Below are 12,849 nucleotides of genomic sequence, written 5' to 3'. Positions count from 1 at the left end.
CGGTTCACCTACCAGCCCTCCAAATTACACCGTAATACCCTCCAACATCTAGATTCCTAGAATATTCTTAGGACAAGCTAGTAATTTTATATCATTCAGTGGATTACAACTAGACTCCCACTCAGACCCGTTATGGGTCCAGCGGCTGACATCGTCACCAGATCGCTCCAATCTTCGGCTCCTTCGCCGAAGCCTCGGGTCTTCGGCCTGTCTTCGGTGCTGCCTCCTGTCCGCGCCTGTCTCTTCGCTGTTTGGTCGAAGGACTTGTCGCCCGAGGTCTTCACCCGTCACGACGAAGCGATCCGAGTCTTCGCTCCAGTCTGTCTTGGTCTGCATGCTCGACGCGAGGCCTTCGGCGCGGGGACCGAAGGTGGCGTCCCCAACAATGGTGTCGATGGCGGCCGAATCACTTGAGCATCTTCTCTGTTCAATTGCTTCAGAACTATGGAGTATTTTTTATGGAGTAGTTGAATAAATTCTCTCAGTGCTATCCAAATTTTGATGACTTCTTTCAGTGCCATAAAATTTTTCGAGTTCTCCTCAATGCCACCGAATCTACGAACTATCCATTCAGTGCCACATCCGTTAGGGATCCGTCAAAATTTAACAGAACATAGCGGTTTGAGTAGATTGCACGATAGGAAATGACTTTTGTACCCCTTATCCTTTTGCTCTCATCCATTCCTCTCCCGCCCATCCAGCCGCTCGCACCCCGTCGGCCCTCTACCCAGCCCCTCTTCTCCCCGGTGTTCCTCCCGACGGCGCTGCTCCTCTCCTCTCCCGGCGGGCGGCGGGCTGCTCCTCCCTGGCAGCTCTCCCGGTGGCGCTGTTCGTCGGCGCAGCGCGACCCCTGCACGAGCTCCTAGGGGTGGCGGCAGCAGCGGTTTTGGGGGCGTTGGGGTCGACGCCGGACTTGTCTAGGGGCGAAGACATGGCGTAGGTGGCAAGCACGCTTGATAGCGGCGTTGGGCCAGGCGGATGCTCAGAGGAAGCTTGCTAGAAGCAGCGCCGACAAGAGAGGATGTCTGTGTGGCAACCAGGGTTAACCATTTCGTTTTTCGGTGAAATCCCGGTAGTTGCCGGAAACGAAATTTCGGCCGAAATTTTGCCGAATTTTGCTATTTCCAAACGGAGAGGGAATTTGAATTCAAAAAACAAAATTCCGATGTATACCGGCGAAATTTTGGTGATTTCGGCCGAAATTTGGTGTCCAGAGGGCGAAATTCGTTGTTTGTGAACGGGAAAATCTTGTTTTGAGAGGGAATAACAGAAAAAATTGAAAATTTTGACATGTTGCGCATATCACAGTTCAGAGTGCATATTATATGTTTCACACACAATATATCCAACACAAAACCATATAATCATGTCCACATAGCATCCACAACACTCCAAATGTGTTAAATAACTTTTAAACCGATGTAGGTATGCATATGAAATTGAATAGGTACCTCACCAACATCATGATAAACCAAAGTCTAGTTAAAGTCGAGGGGAGAAAAAACAAATTTTTTGACATGAAATGACGAGTTATTCAAATTTCGGTTTCAAATGTTAATTTTAGCCTAGCAAATGATCTTAGATTTGAGTGTGTTCTAGTCCTATTTGCTTAGAAAAACACCTAGTTTTTTTATTATATTTTTTACAATTTTTTTTGAATTTTCCAAATTCAAAACGGAAAATACCGAAATATACCGAAATTTCTTTTCCCGGTAACTAGCGGAAACAAAAAATTTCCCGAAATTTCTCCGAAATTGTTAACCCTGGTGGCAACTAATCGGGCAGATGTGAGGATGGCCTTGAGATGCTGCCACCGCTGGATTTTTTTTTTATTTTTAACCTATTTTTAAGTTTTATTTTAAAAATAATCTACCTAAATAAATATTTGCAGATCTAACCCTTTTGGTCGCGCCAGTCCGCGTAGCGTGACAAAAATATACTGTCGTGCCATATATATTGGCATGACAAAATGTGCCACGTTGGCACGCTCTAGAGCGCTCGGACTAATAATTTAGTCTCTGTGAGCACCTTGGAGCATTCAGTAATTACTTTGCATGTGGCACCGTTGGAGCATTCGATGTAAACACGCAACTAATAATTTACGGATCAGTAAACATAAAAGCAGCTCCCCAAAGTTATTCCTTGCTTGCATGTGGCACCTTTGGAGCATTCGGTGTAAACACGCAACTAATAATTTACGGAGCAGTAAACATAAAAGCAGCTCCCCAAAGTTATTCCTTGCTTGCATGTGGCACCTTTGGAGCAATCGGTGCAAACAAGCAACTACTAATAATTTACGTATTAGTATACACAATGCAGCTCCCCAGTGTTGTTCCTTACTTGCATGTGGCACCGTACGTCCTAGGGTACCGATAAGAAACCATGGTGCAGTTAGGCCATGTTTAGTTTTTTTAAAAAAATTACAGTATCCATCACATCGAATCTTGGGACAAATGTATGGAGCATTAAATGCAGTTGAAAAAAAACTCTTTACACAGTTTAATTGTAAACGACGAGACAAATCTTTTAAACCTAATTAGTTTATAATTGAACATTAATTGTTAAATAAAAAAGAAAGTGCTACAGTATTAAAGCCTAAAAGATTTCGCGAACTAAACAAGCCCTTAGTTACCTTGCATCCCTAATCAAGGGGCTAAATCATATTTACGCCAGCAAAAAAGGAAAGGCAACGTGGCTAAACGGTTAATTAATAAGAGTACCAAGGTCATTTGACAACAGTACTCATCCATCGAAAAAACTACAATTGCACTGTTCATGGCGAGAGAGAAGCTTGCATCTTTATCCTTATTTATATTATTACTAATTAGAGATTCCTTTGGTTGAACCAACCCACCGGTTTCGAGTCCTCATCACAGTTGCTCATATTATTCTGAATTTATTCCAAGAGTTAACGGTGCTATCCTTTTAGTTGTATAGGCAACGTACACGTCCACAGTGAGATGTTTATAGTGACTTCGTCAGTTTCAAGATCTGCCAGTCTTTTGGAGATTCTCATAGAGGTAATGTTTGCATGTGTGTATTCATATGGGTGAATATATGTGCACGTATGTGAGTGTCTGAGTCTGCATTATGATTTAAAAAATAGAGACTCCTTTGAAGCCTCCACATTAATACTCATAAGACACGCTAGAAAAAAAAGATACATCCTAAAAATTCTCAGAAAAATCAGAATCATCCTGATAAAACTCTCTTCTCTCTCTCTCTTCATAATTAATATGCCACATTAGCAAATTTACTGATGTGTCATAGCATTAAATGAGAATTAAATTATGATGAAATCCCCACTGGAAATGGCCCGAGAGACCTCATTTCATTCATCTAATCAAACATCCTTAGGGCAGGTACATTGGTCTAGTCTAATAGGCAGTCTCATGAATTGCCACGTCATCTTAAGACGATGTAAAAGGCAATACATATAATGGATTGTCTTATAAGTTATCTCATAATAAATATATAATTCCATAATTTGTGCATAGAAAAAGGAAATATTATGAGTTGCATGGCAACAACTCGTACAATGGTGAGAAAGTTGTCTCATACTCCTAAAGTTTAGCCTATGAGGTGGTTGCCTCGCGAAACAACCACCTTATTCTCTCTCCCCACTCTCTCTCTCTGCCACCTAATAAAAAATCCTATGTGGACTTGCATGAAACGACCTATGAGACTACTGACTTGTAGCAATGTACTTGCCCTTAGATGACATGACACTCTGCACAATAAAACCTTGCACTGCCAATGGCCTAACCTTCCTGAAACAGAGGGAGACAGTACCTTTGATACATACATATATGGAGTGTAGCTGGAGGCAAAGAATCCAAGACAATTTTGTAGTGGGATTTTTTATTAAGTACTCTAGGTTTCACACATTGCAGCTGCAGGCAAACTATATATGTGCCCACACAGACGAAGAAATACTTGCAGGTGCTAGGAATCAAGAACAGGCATATACACATAAGCACCACCATCGGTGCCAATGGCATCGGACACCACAAACACAAAGCAACCTTCCAACCCGCTCCCCATGGCGAAGGCCGCGGTGCAGCTGCACCCGGAGCTGCTAATGGCCGCAAAGCGCGGGGACCATAGCAAGCTAGACGATCTCATGAGCAAGGATGGCGCATTGGCGCCCCATGTCATCGTCGACATTGACATCGAGGATGCTGATGAGCAGCACTATGTGCCCGATTCGGTTCTCCATGTCGTCGCGTCCGGTGGAGACGGCGAGGAGTTTTTGTTGAGTTCAACAGTGGTCTATGGCAAGGCCCAGCACCTCTTGGGCACGTGCAATGCAATGGGTGACACGCCCTTGCACTGTGCTGCTAGAGCTGGGAGCATCAAAATGGTCTCCCATCTCATCGATCTGGCGAGGAGCGACGACAACGGCACAGCAAGGCTGCAAGTGGCGTTGAGGAAGCAGAACGCAAGGGGAGACAGTCCTAAATGAGGCGCTCCGCTGGGCCGACGAGAAGATGGTAGAAGTACTGATGTCGGCGGACCCGGAGCTGGCTCGTTTTCCACGCGCGAACGGCACCTCGCCATTGTACCTCGCCATCTCGCTAGGCTACGATGATATTGCAGAGCAGCTGTACCAAAGGGACAATCAACTATCTTACGCTGGACCAGATGGACAAAACGCCTTGCATGCTGCGGTTCTAAGGAGCTAAAGTAAGTGTCTTTTTATTTTGTACCTACTCCTGTCATAAAATTTTGACACTTGGCTAAAATCGGATCAAACTTTTGAAACTTCGATCGATAGCTTAGCTTTTAATATATTTGTTTGCAATCTAATTTCAAAATCCCAATTTTTTTGCTAGATGTTATTATCACATTCTACAAGAAAACCAGGGGCGTAGCCAGGGGGGCGCGCAGGGGCCTGGCTCCCAAACTTTGCACTAAAAATTTTGAATTTGATCAAATTATCAAATAAATTAGCACTGTTGGCCCCTCCAAACAATGAAAAAAATTAAATGAATTCCTGGTTATGGCCCTGAAGAAAACCATTCGCCAAAGTTAGACCTTGAAGACCACAGAAGCCAAAAGCGTCATAGAAACGGGGTACTGCTTCACATATTTTAATATTATATTTTATGGTGTCTATCGTCAAATCACACAATTTGCACATGAAATCAAATTAGGAAATAAATTTGGTGTATATTGTCAAATCACACATTTTTTCCTTGGATTTCTTGCACATCTTAGGATCGTGCTCTTCCATCTACTTATTTACGTGGGGGTGGATGTCCCTCGATTTACATTGGAAAGCAACATGGTATCAAGAAATCCTAATTACTACATGGTGTTGATGACCAAAATTGGCACGACTGTACAGACCGGTCTGACCGATATGCACAAATCGGTCATACCGGTTTGGGTGACTTTGTCAAAGTGCATATTTGGCTTCACCATTGTGTAGCTCTCGTCGAGACAATCAAAATGCATATATATAACATCCGATTTGGAGTTCGGATGAGATAGTTATGACTTCGGGAAGATCTACACCCTGAGCGGACCGGTCAGACCGGTTGTCAATCCGGTCGACCGGTTTTGGGCTGTGTAATCCGAATTGGAGTTGTATTTTAGCACGAGATTTGTTAGGGGTTTCGACTCCATTAGGGGCAAGACCTCCCCTTCCTATAAATATAAAGGGCCACGCCCGATTGAGGGAATCCAATCGATCAAAAACTCAATCTTTATCTTTTTTTCTTTATTTTTGTTTTCTCCAAACCCTAACTCTTCCAATCCCAATCTGTTGTTCTTACTGCATCTCGACGGCATTTGAAGGCATTGTAGGTGGCCTGCCAACCCTAAAACAACCTGCATGTGCTTTGCCTTAACGGGGTCCCTCCAAGACAAGCGTTCGTCGGATCTTCGCTGACTTTCCGGCAAAATCGGTCTGATCTGCCTATCAAACCGGTCTGATCGGTCTGAGCGGCAGCGCTGCAACACGCGCCCCTGCTCACTGCACGTGCTAGTGCATCTCGTGTGTTGGCCATAAATTTACGCCAACACATGGCCCCCTGATGGGCCTATATTTTACTAGTTATGTGTCCACCATGAGCCATATTTGGGCAGTCCCAATAGATAGTTTCATTTTATTGTTTCTAAAAATGTCACTAAAATAACAATTAATTGGTTGATGGTTGAAACAGCCTTATGTAACGCATAGTTTTATTTTTTGATGTTCCATATGTACTCATTGCATTTAATTCTGTGACACATTACTACTTGAAAATAGTGGGTTTCATCTAGACAAAACTTCTTTCATTTTTATCTTCTTTAAAATTTTACCGTGTCATCAAAATTGTTTACGTGACACTCTAGTAAATGAAAATGAAAATCCATTGGGAGCGACTTTAGACACTACGAGTATATCACAACATTATTCCTTGATACAATACCAACACACTATGCTCATGCTTCACAAACTGCATCCGGAAACCTAGTGAGAAGACAATGACGAGAAAACACTTAAATGGTACGCGTTGCCTCATTAACAATCTCACGATGAGAAAGCCCTATGGAAGATCTCAACTAAAGGGAAAAAAGTATAACACTAAAATTCATGAGGCAAGCAGATCATGAATCTCAGATATGGTTTGAAACAGAGGATCGGAGCTGGCAAGGACATGGTGAAAAGATCGGCCAGGTTTTCACTTAATCCATTGAAATTTCCATCTCTTTTCCTTCCTGCCAGCCGAAAGGATAGAAATACTTGGGTAAATATTATTTTTACGTCATGAACGGCTGATATATATAACTATATATTGTTCATCTGTGCAATGCAAGCACTGCTATCATCATACAGCAGTTGGGGAATATCCACTCCCACACCACCAGTGATTCAAGTATGAAGTATATAGTATAGTGACTTTCTTAACGAAATACACTCTTCTGTAGTTAATTACATAGGGAGCTAGCTATGCTATCTGAACGATTAGTTGACAAGCTAGGCAACAAGTGTTTGTTCAATACTCGATCTTCATGAGAGAACCGGCTTTCCACACTAAGAGCATCCCAATGGCTAACTCTTGTGCTAACTCTTGCTGACGTGAATGAGAGAGGGAGCCAAAAAAGCTTGTAAGTAGCTCTTGGTCAAGAGACTATCTATAAGAGATTCCAATACTATTTAAGCCTATAACAGCCATGACTCACAAGAATAAAAAACTGTGTCAAAAGTTAAGTAGATTATATTATATGTCTTCTAAGAGCTAGCAACTACTCTGCTGTCGGAGGGGACTCTCTCAGAAACACATATCCAGAGTCCAGACTCTCATATGGCACTGTGAATCAGACAAATATCCAAGATTTGAGTAACCGCATTGTACTTCGTATATTTAAGACCTAGATACGTTGTCCCATTGAGGTCTTTATTCTATCTACCATATTCCTTATTTCTGTATACCACTTCTTGCTCCTCAGCCGGCCACGTCACCCACCAGCAGCTGCCGTCGGATCTCCGAGCCATTGGATGTGATCGGTTGGAGCTGCTTCCGCATGTAGCGGCTTCCCCTGGTCATTGTTGCCCTCCCGACTTCTGCTACGAAATTAATCAGCCAGATATTTCGTGACTCATCCATCCTCTCTCTCTCCAGTCTCCCGAACCTTCCCCTCGCACGATCCCGACCGTGGCGCCGCCGCTCCCAGCCACTGCCTCCGGCGCCGCTCTGAGCGGCCGCGCTCCCGAGCGCCATCCCCCCCCCCAACCCGCACAGAGGTTGCGAGCCCGCCGCTGGTGGCCGCGGTGCCGCGAGGCCGCAGCTCCGCCCTCACCGGCTCAGATTCGCCAGGTGCTCCGTCTGTCCCAGCGCCGCGCACTCCACCCCTGCCTCTTCCTTGCTCTGACGTCCCAACGCTGTGATGCGCTACCTCGGAGCCCCAGCGCAAGCAGACCCTAGCGGAGCAGCCCGGGCGCCGGCGTCTCCCTTGGTCCCACTCCCGTGTCCGTGTCGAGCCGGAGATGCCCCGCCAGTGCCTTTAGGCCGTGCGAACGTCCTCCAGGTTCCAGCATCCAGCCAAGCTCTGCCAGCCGCCGGGATTCCTGGGCACCTCTGGTGAGCACTAACTAATGAGTACAGACTACTACATATTCCCTTGAAAATGATATGAATTTTGTGCAGTCGTGTACACTCATATGCTTCAGATGCCGGCTGCAATTTGTGATTCACCATATTAAATGGGGCTTATGCCGCATCTGTTGCCACGGAGTCCGCTGCCTAAACTGAAGGGTACAGATATTATTATGCAACTATTCACAAGTCAGCATTTTGTCTACCTAAACTTACCTATTAATTCGAAGCCTATGTACTATCGTTTGTTGCTGTGGAAATGGTTTTGCTCCTTTTCGCTCATACCTCTGTACATCTGTAGTTTTCAGGCTACGAAGCTAATTTCAGAATTATTGCTTCCAAAACAGTATGTGCAATGCAATGGATCCACTGAGAATCTTATTAACCCATTCTGGAATAGTAGCGATTTATGATATATCAACAAATATAATATTGAGCCACAATGCAATGGATCCACTGAGAATCTTATTAAGCCATTCTGGAATGGTAGCAATTTATGACATATCAATAAATATAATATTGAACCACATTGCAATGGATCCACTGAGAATCTTATTAGGCCATTCTGGAATGGTAGTGATTTATGATATATCAATAAATATAATATTGAACCACCCTTCCAGCCACTGAGAATCTTATTAAGTCATTCTGGAATGGCAACAATTTATGAAATACCAATAAATGTGGTGTTGAACATTTGAACCACCCTCAGACTTGGGCATATGTGCAATGCGCTTTTTTTTTTACTTAATTCTCTGCATGTGTTGGCAGGGAGTTGCCTACCTAAACTCAATGGTACAAATATTATTGTTCAACTATTCACAGATTATTATTATGCTTACGGCTTACCTAAACTTAGTTATTATTTGGGAGCCTATGTGTTATCTTTTGTTGTTATGGAAACAAATTTGCTCCTTTACATTCTTGCAATTTCCTCATACCTCCGCACATCTTTGGTTTTCAGGCATCGTCTATTCTACTTACAGACTCATTTCTCGAATCAGAGCATCCAGAAATTTAAACCAACATATCTTGCTGTTATTTCAGCAGTTGACAGCCAAACAGCTGAGTATGCCTCTTCAATTAATCTGAAGGTGCCTCAGGTGGCATAATGACCTGTAAATCTGGAGGTTAGTCTGCACCTATTTTTGCAGTATATGTACTCTTCCAGTGCCCCTGTTAACTGAAACCAGTAGAAAAATCAGGTCAGAACTCTCGACCTTCTAAAAAGGAGATATGCTATTCCTTACATGATAAAAAAGTGAAATGTGCCATTACTGTTTGCTTATGACAGAACATGACCTCACACTGTGCAGCATGTTGAATATCAAAATGTCAACCTTCCGTGAATGTACTTATCTCTTCTCCTATCCCACTTAAAACATTCCTAATCAGTGTACGTAATACCTCATCATTTATTTCACACAAATTTCAGTTTGAAAGCAATACTGCACCAATTTAGCCACTCTACAAAGAGTTATAATTTTTCAAAAGCAATACTGCACCTATCTAGCCGCTCTACAATGGGTGATAATTTTACCATGTGCATTCCTTATTTCTTGCTCATTCGTCGTCAAAGCATTCCTGTGATGGCCCTTGCATGCCATCTAGCCAGTTCTAGAAAGACATGAACCTACTTTGGACAACTTAATCTCGCATCCTGTTTAACTATTTTTGATGCGAACAATCTTTATGCTTCTGATTGCTAAATCATTTGCATGAAAGCCAAGGAATAGGCTAATGAATGACATAACGTTTTTTTTTGGTGTTTCCCTTGCTACTACAGCTGCTCCTTGATGAAAAGTGTGACAGCAAGGTGCCACCATCAAATCATCTCTGCAAGATATCATTTCAAGAATAGTCTGTTCACGTGTTTAGGTTCTGTGATCTGTTCACTCTTTATCCTTTATTTAATACATAATACTTCAAAAAAATGTAATTGGGAGTTTCAATAATCTTTCTGTATGCCCATAATTACAGTAAGTATTACCAAACATGCCCCGCGCAATGCGGGGGGACTGCCTAGTATATAGTGTCTTTGTAGGTTGGGATCCATTACTTATGCTACGAATAACTCAATATATGTTATTACTCACCCTAATGCCACAAGTAACTCTTCATTTAAAGATCAAACCAACGTATCTTGCCCTCAACACATATCCTCTTTAGTGGGCCCCCAAGTATTTGAGTTTAATAACAGCTCAAATTCTATTATCTTAATATTTGGCCAACAAAAGGAGTCTCTACATTTGCTCTCAAAGTATAGAAATTCCAACGTTAATTAGGGAAAAAATAAAAAATAAAAAATACCCATCATTGCCATTACGATAAATATTAGTCCAAAATACCCTTACACCAAAATAAAAATTACCCACTATTGCCATTATGAAAAATTAAATCTAAAATATCATTTTGCTATGTATAAGTTACAAACATATACTCTTAATAAGAAAAACTAAAGCCAACAAAATTGATTCAATCGAAATAAGAAAAAATAGAAATAATTATATGCATAATATTATTAAAGCTAAACAAAGCAAATTGTTACTATGGTAGGCCAGATTTGAATTGTTTTTTATCAGCACTAAGGTATAGTTTACGATAACAAAAAAGGTGACATGTGGTTTAAAATAGTATATTTTTTTAAAAAAAATAGTAAGGATACAAAAACACAAAATTTTCAATTTTCAATACTAGCCGTGCAAATGCGCGGGTCATACGCCTAGTTCTATATAAATTCATATAAATTCCCTGCTTCACATCATGGACGATAGACCATGATTTATGCTGAGATGGTAAGTACGTATGCAACACGGCCAAACTCACAGATACATGCTCTCTCAGGGCGCAGACTCTAAAACTTGCATCGCATGTTACAGAATTATTAGTATTCACTTGCCAAACGACAAAAATTACCACTACATCGCAAAAATTTGGTAGAGTAGCTATTAGGTGACAAACCGGAGTGTTTCCCTGATTGTACTCTACGTCAGCAGCTACCCGGCTTGGCCCCGCGCGGCGCGCTCCGCCTCCTGGCCAACGCAGTCTGCGTAGGCTTGGCCTCGCGCCGCGCGCCCTCCTCTCAGGTTGTGTTTAGATTTGTAAAATGGTACTAAAAAAATCACATCGGACATTGTAGCATGTTTTGTTTGTTTGTGGTAATTGTTGTCTTATCGTGACCTAACTAGGATCAAAAGATTCGTCTCGTCGTGTACATCAAAACTATGCAATTAGTTTTTTATTTAACTATATTTAATATATTTAATGCTCCATGCATGAGACAAAAAATTTGATGTGATAAATAAATAGTGAAGTTTAGATAGAGAAATTTTGAATCTAAACACAGCCTCAGCTGCCGTTGTGCCGCACTACGCGCCTACCTCGCCGCTAGGTCGCCGCCTCCCGACAGCCGTTATCCACGCAGGCAGGCCTGGCCCCGCGCTGCCCTCCTCCTGACCGTCGCAGTCCGTGTTGAGGGGTAACTAAGAGCCCGTTTAGTTCCAAAAATTTTGATCTCTCTTTTGAACACATGTATGAAGAACTAAATGTAATTAAATAACAAAACTAATTACACAGTTTGGATGTACACGACGAGACGAATCTTTTAAGTCTAATTAGTGTATGATTAGCCATAAGTGCTACAGTAACCCCACATGTGCTAATGATGCGGTCAAAGGCCTCAAAAGATTCATCTCGCGGTTTCCAAGTGAGTTCTGAAATTAGTTTTTTAATTAGTGTTCGAAAAACCCTCTCGACATCTGGTCAAATATTGACGTGACATCCAAAAATTTTCACCCAAAAAAAACTAAACGCCCCCTAAAGTTGTTCGCCAATTCCCTCGCTGGCAAGTATGAGATAGGACTCTCTTTGTCTGTCCGAGTTTCAACTGGGACAGAATTGCTCTAGCCCGCTAATTTGTTTTATGCATACACATATGCTACTCTTGCTTGATCTTCACAAGCTCTACTACTAATTTGATTTTCACAACCAAGTCCTACTTTCTTACACTTGCTAGCTTCTACCATACACATTCACAAGACCTTTGAATCTAGCAACCTTACATCTTCTGTCACGTGTCTCACAGAGGAGAGTTGATGCCCCTTTTATAGGACTTTCAGGCCGGTTGCTACAGCGACCAACCTGCTACAGTGATTCTAGCTAGTGATCAAATCCAATTTGACTAATCTTTCTAGCTGAAAAGCGGCTCCACATTGCTAGAGACTTCCCATGACTACTAGCAAAAACTCCTAACCACATTACACATGCATGATACACTAATACATCTATATGAAAAGATTATTTCCAACAGTCCACGCCCACCTCACCGCTAGGTCTCGCCGCCTCCCGAATTCCGTAGTCCGCCGCAGGCAAACCTGGCACCGTGCCGCCCTCCTCCCGACCGCAGCAGTCCGCCCCTGCCTCGCCACCGTACCGTGTCGCCGGCCACCGCTCGCTAGGTCTCCACCAGGGTTCACCAAACCGGCCGGAACCGGTCCGGTTACCGCGGTTACCGGTCTAACCAGCCCGGACCGGTTCCGGTTCCGGCCGGTTTTAAACCGGCCCAAATTCAAATTTTAAATTTGAATTCTAAAAAATGGAAAAATTCCAAAAAAATCGTAAAAATACTTCAAGTTGCGACGAATTTAATGATGTCAAATTTTTTCAAATATTCGTTCATTTAGTATACTTTGCGAGCATTTGAAGTTAAACAAAAAAAATGTGCAGACAAAAGTATACAAATACAATGTAAAAATAGTACAAA

The 12,849-nt window shown here is 42.5% G+C and overlaps 1 long non-coding RNA gene across 5 annotated transcripts; it reads left to right on the top strand.

The window, feature by feature from the left end:
• The first annotated feature begins 7,652 nt into the window (after positions 1–7,652).
• On the top strand, positions 7,653–9,964 carry LOC120706809. Of its 5 annotated transcripts, none has more exons than XR_005688445.1 (4): positions 7,653–8,072; positions 8,139–8,276; positions 9,052–9,217; positions 9,874–9,964. It is a non-coding gene; the product is annotated as an uncharacterized LOC120706809 (long non-coding RNA). The 5 variants fall into 5 exon arrangements; XR_005688447.1 differs by having other exon boundaries at positions 7,661–8,072; positions 8,162–8,276; XR_005688439.1 differs by having other exon boundaries at positions 7,691–8,072; positions 8,139–8,246.
• Positions 9,965–12,849: the final 2,885 nt, after the last annotated feature.

This window comes from Panicum virgatum, chromosome 1K (genome assembly GCF_016808335.1).
Source record: "Panicum virgatum strain AP13 chromosome 1K, P.virgatum_v5, whole genome shotgun sequence".
Lineage (NCBI taxonomy): Eukaryota > Viridiplantae > Streptophyta > Magnoliopsida > Poales > Poaceae > Panicum > Panicum virgatum.
Note: the sequence above shows the minus strand (reverse complement) of the source record. Positions and strands in the feature narration are given on the sequence as shown.